Source organism: Scyliorhinus canicula, chromosome 1, assembly GCF_902713615.1.
Source record: "Scyliorhinus canicula chromosome 1, sScyCan1.1, whole genome shotgun sequence".
Taxonomy (NCBI): domain Eukaryota; kingdom Metazoa; phylum Chordata; class Chondrichthyes; order Carcharhiniformes; family Scyliorhinidae; genus Scyliorhinus; species Scyliorhinus canicula.
The window spans coordinates 88,388,211-88,400,876 of NC_052146.1; positions in this window are offsets into that span (position 1 = coordinate 88,388,211).

Sequence of the window (12,666 nt, forward strand, 5' to 3'; positions counted from 1 at the left end):
TTTAACCTGTCCCTGCCCCGTTCTGAGGTCCCCACCTCTTCAAGAAGACCACCATCATACCGGTGCCAAAGAAAAACCAGGCAACGTGCCTCAATGACTACCGTCCGGTGGCCCTGATTTCAGTCGTAATGAAGTGCTTCGAGAGGTTGGTCATGAAGCATATCACCTACATACCTCCAGAACACCTCGATACACTGCAATTCGCATAAAGCCGCAACCGGTCCATAGCAGAAGCCATCTCCCTGGCCCTACGCTCATCCCCAGAATATCTCGACAAGAAGGACTCCTACATCAGACTCCTATTTATTGACTATAGCTCCGCCTTCAACAAAAATAACATGGTGTTTCTTCCCAGCCAAGCTCAAATCACAGCTCCAAAACCTAGGACCTGACTCCTCACTCTGCAACCGGATCCTCGACTTTCTAACCCAGTGTTCTTCAAACTTTTTTCCGGGTACCATTTTTACCAACCAGCCAACCTTCGGGACCCAACCCTGCCGACCTTCACAACCCACGTCAGCCGACCTTCACGACCCACACCGGCCAGTCTGCGCAACCCACCATTTTCTCTTACCTTGTTTGCTGCTGACAAAAATGGAGGAAGTGGTTTTGGGTCCCTTTGGCCCTCATACACGCACCTCCAATGGAACCCGTTGGATGAAGGGGAAGCCTTCCGGTGTCGGGAAGTATGGAGTCGCCATCTGTCCAAAGTTCTGCTTTTATTTCCTGTAAAATTTTATCAAATAAACCGCCCCTGAACTTGTAAAAAAAAATAAAATAAATTAAAAAAAAATTAAATGAATAAAATGAATAAACCTCCCCCAGAACTTATAAAACAAAAAGCTGCGACCATTTAAAAAAAAGGGCCACACTGCGCATGCGTGTTTTATCATCGGCGCAAATGCACATAGTTTTGCGCATGCACACCGATGATCTGGCACACATGCGCAGTGCAGCCGCATTTATTTTACATGTTCACGGCCATTTTGAAGGCCGCTTGCAGCCGCCATTATTAACACCCGGCTGCTGCGGCTGTTGCGCGCAGATTTGCAAAATCAGGAGTGCCACGACGGACAGCTCCGTGAGCCTACCGACACCCGCCCGCTACCCACCGTTTGACAATGCCGTTTGACAATACCCCGAGTTTGACAATGCCTGTTCTAAACCACAGACCACAATCAGTAAGAATAAACAACATCTCCTCCACAATAGTACTCAATACCAGGGCCCCGCAAGGCTGTGTACTTAGCCCCCTACTATACTCCCTGTACACACATGACTGCGTGGCAAAATTTGGTTCCAACTCCATCTACAAGTTTGCTGACGATACGACCATAGTGGTCCGGATCTCGAATAACTCCGAGTCAGAATACAGGAGGGAGATTGAGAACCGAGTGGAGTGGTACAGCGACAAGAATCTATCCCTCAATGCCACCAAAACTCAAGAGCTGATCATTGACTTCAGAAAGCAAAGTACTGTGCACACCACTGTCAGCATCAACGGGGCCGAGGTGGAGATGGTTAGCAGTTTCAAATTCCTAGGGGTGCACATCTCCAAAATTCTGTCCTGGTCCACCCACGTTGATGCTACCACCAAGACAGCACAACAGCACCTATACTTCCTCAGGTAACTAAGGAAATTCGACATGTCCACATTAACCCTTACCAACTTTTACAGATGCACCATAGAAATCGTCCTATCGGGCTGCATCACAGCCTGGTATGGCAACTGCTCGGTCCAAGACCGCAAGAAACTTCAGAGAGTCGTGAACACAGCCCAGTCCATCACACAAACCGGCCTCCCATCCATTGACTCCATCCACACCTCCCGCTGCCTGGGGAAAGCGGGCAGCATAATCAAAGACCCCTCCCACCTGGCTTACTCACTCTTCCAACTTCTTCCATTGGGCAGGAGATACAGAAGTCTGAGAACACACACGAACAGGCTCAAAAAACAGCTTCTCCCCGCTGTTACCAGACTCCTAAACGACTCTCTTATGGACTGACCTCATTAACACTACACATCTGTATGCTTCACCCGATGCTGATGTTACCTCGTTACATTGTGCACCTTGTGTTGCCTCATTATGTACTTTTTAAAATTTCCTTTTCTTTTCATGTACTTAATGATCTGTTGAGCTGCTCGCAGAAACATACTTTTCACTGTACCTTGGTATACGTGACAATAAACAAATCCAATCCAATTTTTCTTCCTAAAGCCATTTACCGGGAGATCTCGGAATTTGTGTGGATGGGGAAGGTACCAAGGGTGAAGAGGGCTCTGCTACAAAGGCAGAGAGGGAGGTTGGAGGTGCTGAACCTGCTGCACTACAATTAGGCATCGAATGTGGGGAAGGTGAGGTATTGGTGAGGGGAGAGGGGGTCGGAGTGGATTAGGTTGGAGGAGGAGTCCTGTAAGGACTCAAATTTGAGGGCCTTGTTGACGTCCCCGTTGCCGTTGGCTCCAAGGAAGTATATGAGGAATCAGATGGTGGAGTCGACCATTAAGATTTGGAATCAGCTGAGGAGGCACTTTAGATTGGATCAAATGTTGGTGCTGATGCCACTGTCAGGAATATGTTCAGCAGGTCAGGGATATGTTCTTGGAGGGAAAATTCACTGGGTTGGTTAAATTGCAGGAGAAGTTTGAGTTGCCGAGGGGAGTGAGTTTAGGTACTGGGAGCTGCGGGACTTGCGCCAAAAGGAGCTACCTACGTTCCTCCAACTGCCAGAGTACACGTTACTGGAGAAAATGCTGCTCCCAGATGAGGTGGGGGGGGGGGGGGGGGGGGGGGGGGGGGGGGGCGCAGGATTGGGGACATATGGGTGGTTGGGAGAGCAGGGAAAGGCATTAGTGAAAAGGATCGAGTGGAAGTGGGAGGAGGAGCTGAGGAGGGAGAAAAGATGGGGATTCTGGATACGAGAAGTGTGGCGGGGGGCAAAACATGTTTACATGTTTTGGGGATGTGAGAGGTTGGAGAGCTACTGGGAGGAGGTGTTTGGGACCCTATCCAGGATAGTGGGGACCAAGGTGAAGCCAGATCCCATGGTGGCAATCTTTGAGGGTTCGGAGCTGCCGGAGCTATTGGGGGGGGAAAGGGGACCGATGTCATGTCCTTCGACTCTCTGATTGCCCGGTGTCAGATTCTTTTAAATTGGAGGTCAGATATGCTAGCGGGGGTTGCGGCTCAGCTGGGAAAACGGCATGAGGCCTTCAATGTATGGTGGAGGCCGTTCCTGATGATATTTGAGGAGCTGTTTGTCGCTGGGGGAGGGAAGGCATTAAAAGGGGAAAAATGTCCAAACTGTCAACTTTGTTTTGTTGGGATGTTGTTTTGCTGTTGTTTACATTTGGAATAAAATATCTAAATAAAAAACATCTGCTCACCCACTACTGGGGCAGCCACCCCATATCAACCTCCATTTTGAGTGGATGGCCATTGACAACAATCTCAATGGGTGGTGTTTATCTTAATTTCACCACATTTATATTGTATATTTTTGCTGTTGCTTCAGTGTCTTCCTCAAGCTTGTTGACTGGAGTTGCTGTTGTTTTTTTGGGCAACTTGAAAAAGACTGTCTGCCTCTGCACCTGGCTTGCAAATGGTCTTTCTTATTGCATCTGAATTCTTTGTACCTGCATCTGCTCTTGGAGTGTTCTCCCCCACAATGGTAAAATTTCTAAGCTTTGTGACTGCCTGTCCTTTTTCTTCTTCTCAGGGACTGTTGCTCCCTCACCTTGGGAACCTCGAATGGTCACCGCTTCCCACCATAACTGGTTCACCTCACTCTGCATGCTTGCCAATTCTAAAGTGCCTTGCTCAACACTTTCAGTTGCTTGAGCCAACTCAACCACCTTGTCTAAGGATATCTTGATTTCTGCCAGCAACTTCATCTGAATATTTACGTTATTGATTCCACAGATCAACCAGCCACGTAGCATGTTGCTAAGAGAAGTACCAAATTCACAATATTCAGATACTTGTCGAAGTCTGGCTACAAAAGCGGAAACCATTTTACTCAGACCTCTGATGGCTGTATGAAACTTGTATCTCTACATGATGATGGAGGGTCAGGGATTATAATGGTCTCTCACTAATTGCACCAATTGATCAAAGGACTTGGAACCTGGAGTCTCCGGAGATATTTCACTTCAAACAAGGTTCATAGAATCATAGAATTTACAGTGCAGAAGGAGGCCATTCGGCCCATCAAGTCAGCACTGGCCTTTGGAAAGAGCACCCTACTTAAGCCCCACCCAACCTTTTTGGACACTAATACCAATTCATCATGGCCATTCCACGTAACCCGCACATCTTTGGACTGCGGGAGGAAACCGGAGCACCCGGAGGAAACCCACGCCGACACAGGGAGAATACGCAGACTCCGCGCAGACAGTGACCTAAGCCAGGAATCAAACCTGGAACCCTGGAGCTGTGAAGCAACTGTGCTCACCACTGTGCTACCGTAGATCGATACAAGGTTGTATGTTTGTGGGCCACAGTGAGTAATATTACTTTTTGTTTCTCTTCTGCCATCATTTAATTGGCAGCGAAAAAGTAGCAAAGCCTTTCGACATATTTGCTCCAACATTCAACCTCCAGATCAAAGGGATCAATTTTCCCAACCTCAGTGCTGCTTCTGTCATAATATACATCTATGTATATAATGGAGTGCAGACAGGCAGTGATTGACACACAGGATGACCAGTAAGCACACAGAACAGAGCAGCCAATCACCAAACAGGACACTACCACTATAAAGCCAGAGGGCACCACGTTTCCCGCTCTCTCTCGACCCAGTCTCTGAGACAGTCAGAGTTCGTGAGCTAGCCAGTGCAAACACCATGCGGTAGATAGTAAGTCTGGTCAGGCTAGCATTAGGTCTCCAGTCAAGTCAGCATAGTGTCAACCCACAGTTGAACATGTATAATAGTTAAGACGTTAAATAAAATTGTGTTGCATCTTATCAAGTGTTAGAGGTCTGTCTCTCGCTACACTGCATCAAGTGCAGTCCACATCGACCCAGTCTGCCCAACACATCATGGTACCAGGGGTGGGGTCGATGCAGATTCGAAGCTCCCCTGATGGCTTCTTGGCGCAGACCATGGAGTTGACCCAGTCCGTGGGTTCTGTGACCTTTGATATGATGCCCTTCTTCTGGCGTTCTTCGACCCAACCAAGGAGACCAAAACATCCACTGACGTGAGCCAGGACGGTATTGGGGCAGTGCTCCTCCAACGAGATGACTCCTTGTCCTGGGCTCCAGTTGCATATGCCTCCAGAGCCATGACGCCCACGGAGCAATGGTACGCTCAGATTCAGAAGGAATGCCTGGGCCTCCTAACGGGAATCGACAAGTTTCACGACTATGTGTATGGCCTCCCAGAATTCACGGTTGAGACGGACCACGGGCCATTAGTCCACATCATCCACAAGGATTTAAATGACATGACGCCTTGGTTACAACAAATCCTTCTCAAGCTACGCTGCTATGACTTTGAACTGGTCTACACCCCAGGCAAAGAACTCATTGTTGCAGATGCCCTTTCCAGGTCTATCACCACACCGTGTGAACAAACTGACTTTGTCTGCCAAATCGACGCACAGGTGCAATTGTGTGCCTCCAACCTTCCGGCCTCTGATGAGAGGGTCATCCAAATTCGTGAGGAAACGGCCAAGGATCCTCTGCTACAGCGAGTGATGCAGTACCTCACGAATGGCTGGCAGAAGGGACAGTGTCCCCAGTTTTACAAAGTCAAGGACGACCTGACGGTGGTGGATGGCATCCTCATGAAGCTCGATAGGATCGTGATTCCGCAGAGCATGCGAGCTATGGTGCTCGGCCAACTCCATGAGGGTCACCTGGGGGTTGAGAAATGTGGACGCAGAGCTCGTGAGGCAGTCTATTGGCCGGGCATCAGCCAGAACATTGCCAATACGGCCCTCAACTGCCCTACATGTCAGAAATTTCAGCCAGCTCAACCCAAAGAAATTTTGCAGCAACATGAGATAGTGACCTCTCTGTGGTCCAAAGTCGGTGTCGACCTATTCCACGCCAAGGGGCGTGACTATGTCCTCCTGGTCGACTACTTCTCCAGTTACCCGGAAGTGGTAAAACTGTCTGATCTCACGTCGAAGGACGTGATTAAAGCCTGCAAAGAAACGTTCGCCAGGCATGGGATACCGCTCACGGTGATGAGTAACAACGGTCCCTATTTTTACAGCCAGGAATGGTCTGATTTTGCATGGCTATACAACTTCCGTCACGTAACCTCCAGCCCCCACTACCCGCAGTCAAATGGGAAGGTCGAAAAAGGTGTCCATATCGTCAAGAGATTGCTTTGCAAGGCTGCAGACTCAGGCTCCGACTTCAACCTGGCGCTGCTGGCATAGAGGGCAACCCCGCTGTCCACTGGGTTGTCTCCAGCGCAGATGCTCATGAATTACACTCTGAGAACCACGGTTCCAGCCATCCATGTTCCAGACCTTGACTACCTCACAGTCATACAAAAGATGCAGCAGTCTCGGGCCCAACAGAAATCAGCATACGACGCTCATGCCACGGATCTCCCCGAGCTGGTCCCAACTGATCATGATCGTGTACAATTGCCTGACGGTGGCTGGCCAGCCACAGCTGTGGTTGTCAAGCAAGTGGCCCCGAGATCGTTCCTCGCCCGCATGGCTGATGGCTCCTTCCTACGACGCAACAGACGGACACTGCGTAGAGTACCATGCCCGCCACCTGACCGTGATGCCCCGCTACACACAATGCTTCCTTGGGGTGTGCCCTACCAGGAGGCCACCCATCTACCAGCAATCCTGCCGACTCCTGCGACCACCGCGTTGGCAGCGGTCCCGCCTATCCAAGTGCAGGCGGCTCCTGATCCACCCTTGCAGCGATCAACATGAATTCGTCGCCCACCACAAAGACTAAATTTATGAACTTTTGCACAATTTTGTTACCTCATCGTTTTGACCTCTGTAAATATCGCATTTAACTTTTCATCTGCCCTATATCTGCACTAGCGACACCTTCCTATTTATATAAGTTCACTGTTGCACATTCTGTATATAGTCACACACATATACACATCGACACGCACACGGACCTTAATATTTATTATCTAGAAAAAAAAGGGGGCGAGATGTCATAATATACACCTATGTATATAATGGAGTGCAGACAGGCAGTGATTGACACACAGGATGACCAGTAAGCACACAGAACAGAGCAGCCAATCACCAGGCAGGACACTACCACTATAAAGCCAGAGGGCACTAGGTTTCCTGCTCTCTCTGGACCCAGCCTCTGAGACAGTCAGAGCTCGTGAGCTAGTCAGTGCAAACACCATGCGGTAGCTAGAAAGTCTGGTCAGGCTAGTACTAAGTCTCCAGTCAAGTCAGTATAGTGTCAACCCACAGTTGAACATGTATAGTAATTACGACGTTAAATAAAATCGTGTTGCATCTTATCAAGTGTTGGAAGCCTGTCTCTCGCTACACTGCATCAAGTACAGTCCACATCGACCCAGCCTGCCCAACACATCAGCTTCCAAGTGTTATTTAAGTGCGTACTGATTCGTCAGTTGAGGAGGGACAGTATGTGGTTATCAGTAGGAGGTTTTCTTGTCCGTCTTTGACCTCAGAAAGGTGCTCGCCAGATGCAGGCCTTTTGAAGCCAGTCATGATTAGCTCTGTTCTAATGTCACCCTGCCGTGGATCGATTCTTTGATGGGGGGGACATATAATTCTGGCATATGGGCCCGATAATGAGATGCAATTATATTATAATGAAGTTCCTGATGTTGAATGGCAGGATGCGTGCCCACCATTGACACTGGGAGGGGACGATCACAGCATGCTTTCATGCCGATGTAAAACACGACTTTGGTCTTCTTGCAATATTTTCTGTTCCCGTCGCCGAACACGCCCAACACTAGCGAGAGCAGAAAATCCCAGCCCAAGTCTTGTACATTTCAATAAGAGTGATGTGTTAAAATGCCCATTTAACTATTTCATGCAACTGCCTGCACCTTGTTTCTCTTCGGTATTGTGTGTAGTTCTGAGGAAAAGTCTCATCTGTAACAGCAACAGGGGTTTATGTGGTGCATTCAAGCAGTCCCAAGGTGCTCCAAGGGTGTATCATCAAACAAAATGTGACACTGAACCACTTAAAGACATGTTAAGGCAGATCACCAAACGCTTGGTCACAGCAGTAGGTTTTAAAGAGCATCTAAAAGGGCAGAATTGGAGGAGCATTGATATCTTGGAGGGTTGTGGGACTGGAAGATATGAGACATACAGAGGAGTGAGACCATGGAAGAATTTGATAACAAGAATTAGAATAATAAAATCGAGGCATTGTTTAACCAGGGGTTGGTGTAGGTCAGCAAGCACAGCTGTGATGGGGGGATTTGGTGTGAGTAAAGAATGGGCAGTAGAACTTTGGATATCTTCAGATTGACAGCAGAGGAAACCAACCAGGAATGTGTTGAAATAGTGAAATCTGGGATAACAAAGGTATGGATGATAGTTTCAGCAGTAGATAATCTGAGTTGGGGGAAGGGTACTGTTACAGAGGTGGAAATAGGCAGCCATATTGATGGTACAAATAGGTGGCTAGAAGTTTACTTTGCCATGGAGAGATTTGAAAGCAAACATGAGAAATTGAAAATTGTGGTTTTTCATAACTTACGTTTTGTCCTTACATGTCCTCTCCAATAGGTTGTTCATTCCCAGCAATTTTGCTTAAGTTGAATTGTTGTGGCTGGCAAAGTAATTACATCCATGTTTGCTTCTGAAACATACAAAACTGATCTGTTAACCATCACAAAAACTCATTAAGAAAAAATAAATTTCATTGAATGAGGGCTTCCCGCCCCCATGGGTGTCCCAAGGACTTCACAGCTACTCTTGGGGCAAATGTAATGCAAATATAGCAAATACAATGAAAATATAGCATATAATTATTTAACAGAGTGGCCTCACAAGTGGCAATACGATGAATGAATAGAAATTCTTTTGGTGACGGTTGGGAGATTGTGTGACAGTTACCAACCATTTTGATGAGTAAGACAGATTCTTTACCTACTTAGAGGGGTTGCAATACTGAATCACTTGAATCATACTGAGACCAATTGTGAGGAAATATTCCATAATTTTGGTTTATATTCTCTCAGTTGGGTAGAGAGAAACTATTTAGCCCACATGGAATTTTTTCAGCACTGGAAGCTGAACTCAGAGGTCGGGCCGCCATTTTGAAAGAGTGCTCAAATTTCTAAGTGAGCGTGTGAGTCCCCCACACCCTCACCCATGGGAAATGCTACCCCCCCCCCCCCCCCACACACACATGGGCAGGACCCCATACCCCCTGTAGTGATATCATGGTTATGTTGTAATTCACCGACTGACCACCAGGAGTCTCATTAGTATATAAGTGAATGTTCAAGTCAGGTGACCTCACACTGACAGGAGAGCTAGAAGAGAGTTGCTTGTGCATGATCATACTATTATTCATCTGTTGTTTTGTATATATTTGACCCACAGTTAATGCTAATAAATTGTTTATAGCTTCAGCTACAAATGCTTTTGTAATATAAATCAGGCCATCCGACAAGAATATTACATGGTGCCAGGGCTGGATGGTATCAAACACTGAGAAAAAACAAGCCTGCCATGAGGTCCACAGAGATTTGAAACTGCACAAACGAACTACATGGAGTCGTAGAAGCCACCAGTGAGTCTCAGATTTCATGGTAATGTGGACAGCAACTGGCGTGTGTTTAAACAACAATTTAATCTGTATCTTACTGCACTAAATTTAGGAGATCAAACAAATTCCCGTAAGGTAGCAATGCTCCTAACAGTGGCAGGGCCCAAAGCAATTTCTGTGTTTAATACATTTAAATTTGCAAACAATAAAGATAATAAAAATTTAACAAAGTAATTTGAAGATTTGATGAACATTGCACCCCTTAGAAAGAATGAAATTTATGAACGCTATGTGTTTAGAACATGTTTACAGAAGACAGAAGAGTCCATACATCATTTCATCACTGATTTAAAGGTAAAAGCTCAAACCTGTAATTTTTCTGCGGTGGAATTTTCCATGATTCGGGACCAAATTTTGTTTGGTGTGAATGAAAATAAGCTGAGGGAACGGTTGCTGAGGGAATCAGAGCGGTCTTTGGAACAAACAGTTAAGATTTGTCAGGCTCATGAACTAGCAGCACAACATTCTAAAATGTTTCTCAGTGATGGTGGCATCTTCTTGGAGGAAAGCACTCCTTTTTCCAAAAAGGCAGGAAAGTTCCTGCAGCTCCTTACACACCAACAAACAGGTTAAAGATCAGGACAAAGGATTTCTGTCTAATAGATGTGGTCAAAGGCACAAATTAGGCAGTGTTCAGCGTTTTGCAAGTTTTGTTCCAGATGCAAAAAAAACCATTTTGCTCAGAATTGTTACTGTAAGCTCAAACCCAGATCACTCAGCACAATGGAAGACATCACTGTTAGAGTAATAAGAGAAGAAGAATTTTTTGGAGACATCAAAAAATTCCCCAGCACTTAAAAAAAATGCAAACTGATACTCCATTTAAAATTAATGCGGTTGATGAGGACAAATGGCTGCTGCCACTTGAAGCGAACGGTACAGTGGTCCAATTAAAGTTAGACACTGGTGCCAAAGCCAATTTCATCAGCATGACTGATTTAAAAAATCTAAAATTCAACCAATTAGAAGAAACCACAAAATATCTTTGAGAGTTAAGAATTAAATGTAATGGTGCTTGTGACCCAAGTGTGTTGGTGAAGAACACAGTTTATTCCATCCCATTCTGTATTGTTTCCGAGGACTTGGATTCATTATTAGGTGATCAGTCCTGTGAAGAATTATTAGTGTCACAAGTAGGCTTACACGAACACAGCAATGAAGTTACTGTGAAAATACCCTAGTCGCCACACTCCGGTGCCTGTTCGGGTACATTGACGGAGAATTCAGAATATCCAATTCACCTAACAAGCATGTCTTTCAGGACTTGTGGGGGAAACCCACGCTGACACAGGGAGAACATGAAGACTCTGCACAGACAGTGACCCAAGCTGGGAATTGAACCCGGGACCCTGGCACTGTGAAGCAGCAGTGCTAGTCACTGTGCTAAGTGCAGTTGGTATATAGAATCCACAAAGGATGTCGCTGGTTAGGCCAGCATCTATTGCCCATCCCTAGTTGCCCTTCAGAAAGTGGTGGTGAGTTGACCTCTTTAACCGCTGCAGTCCTTGCAATCCAGGATTTTGCCCCAGCGACAGTGAAGGAACAGCGGTGTGACATTATGCGAAATGTTCAGAATACAAAGGGATAATGACATATCATAATTAACCATTAGATGGAGCTAGATGCAGAACTATATAAAGCACTGACTCACAGTCTTCTGGGAGAAGGCTGGAGAGGAGAGCAAAGGAGCAGTGAGAGAGAGATCAGAATACAGTAATAGATAGAGTGCAGAGACTAGTGTTAGTTGAGTGTAGAATTGTATTTTACTAAATTATGATTTACTTAGGAGTAAGTGGTCGGGCTTTAATAAGTAGTGTAAATAAAAGTTAGGTTTGTCAATGAACTTAGCTTCTGTTGCCTTTGTAAACACTACAACATCCATCCTGATAGCAAGAACACCGCAGGCGGTACATTTCAAAGTCTGGGTGCTGAGTGACTTGGAGGGGAACCTCCAGGTGGCGGGATTCCCAGGCATCTGCTGCTCTTGACCTTCTAGATGGCAGTGAGTTCCAAATACTCACTGGGTAAAGACTTTGCTCCTGAACACCCCACCAAAATCGGCTCCTGCTTTCCAAATCCCCGACCTCCTTTTTTACCCCCCGCCACTCCTCCACTGACACCTTAACTGTTCTCAAATAAATTGATGGACGGCTGTCACCTCCGGGCAAACCCCTCCACGGACTCTCTCAAGGCAAACTTTATCTTCTCCAGCCGAAGAAACTCTGCCAGGTCACTCACCCACACCACCGGTTTCGACGGCCCCGGGTCCCTTCATTCCAATAAGATCTGTGTCCAGGCTATCAGGGAGGCAAAGGCCAAGACATCGGCCTCTGTTGTCCCCTGGACTCCCGGGTCTTCTGACACTCTAAAGATTGCCACTTCAGGGCTCGGGACCATTTTTACCTTCAAGACCTCCAACATAAAGTCGGTAAATTCCTGGCAGAATCCCCCAAGCTTCGGACAGGCCCAAAACATATAGACATGATTCGTGGGCCCACCTGTGCACCGCCCATCCCTATCCTCCACCCCTTCAAAAAACCTGCTTATCCTGTCCAGAGTCATATGTGCCCTGTGCACCACTTGAACTGTATAAGGCTAAGCCTTACACACAAAGAGGATGCGTTCACCCTCCTCAAGCCTCCTCCCACACACCAGCTTCCACCTCCCTCCTCAACTCTTCCTCCCACTTTTGCTTCACTATCCCTATTGGGGCTTCCTCCCAATCCATGAACTCCTTATAAATTTCCGACATTTTACTCTCAGCTACCCCTGTTTTTTACCATCTTGTCCTGTGGCCCGTGGGGCGGCAGGTGAGGAAAGGACGGTTCCTGCTAGCGGACAAAATCCCTTATCTGCAAAAACCGGAACCCATTCCCGATGGGCAACTCAAAT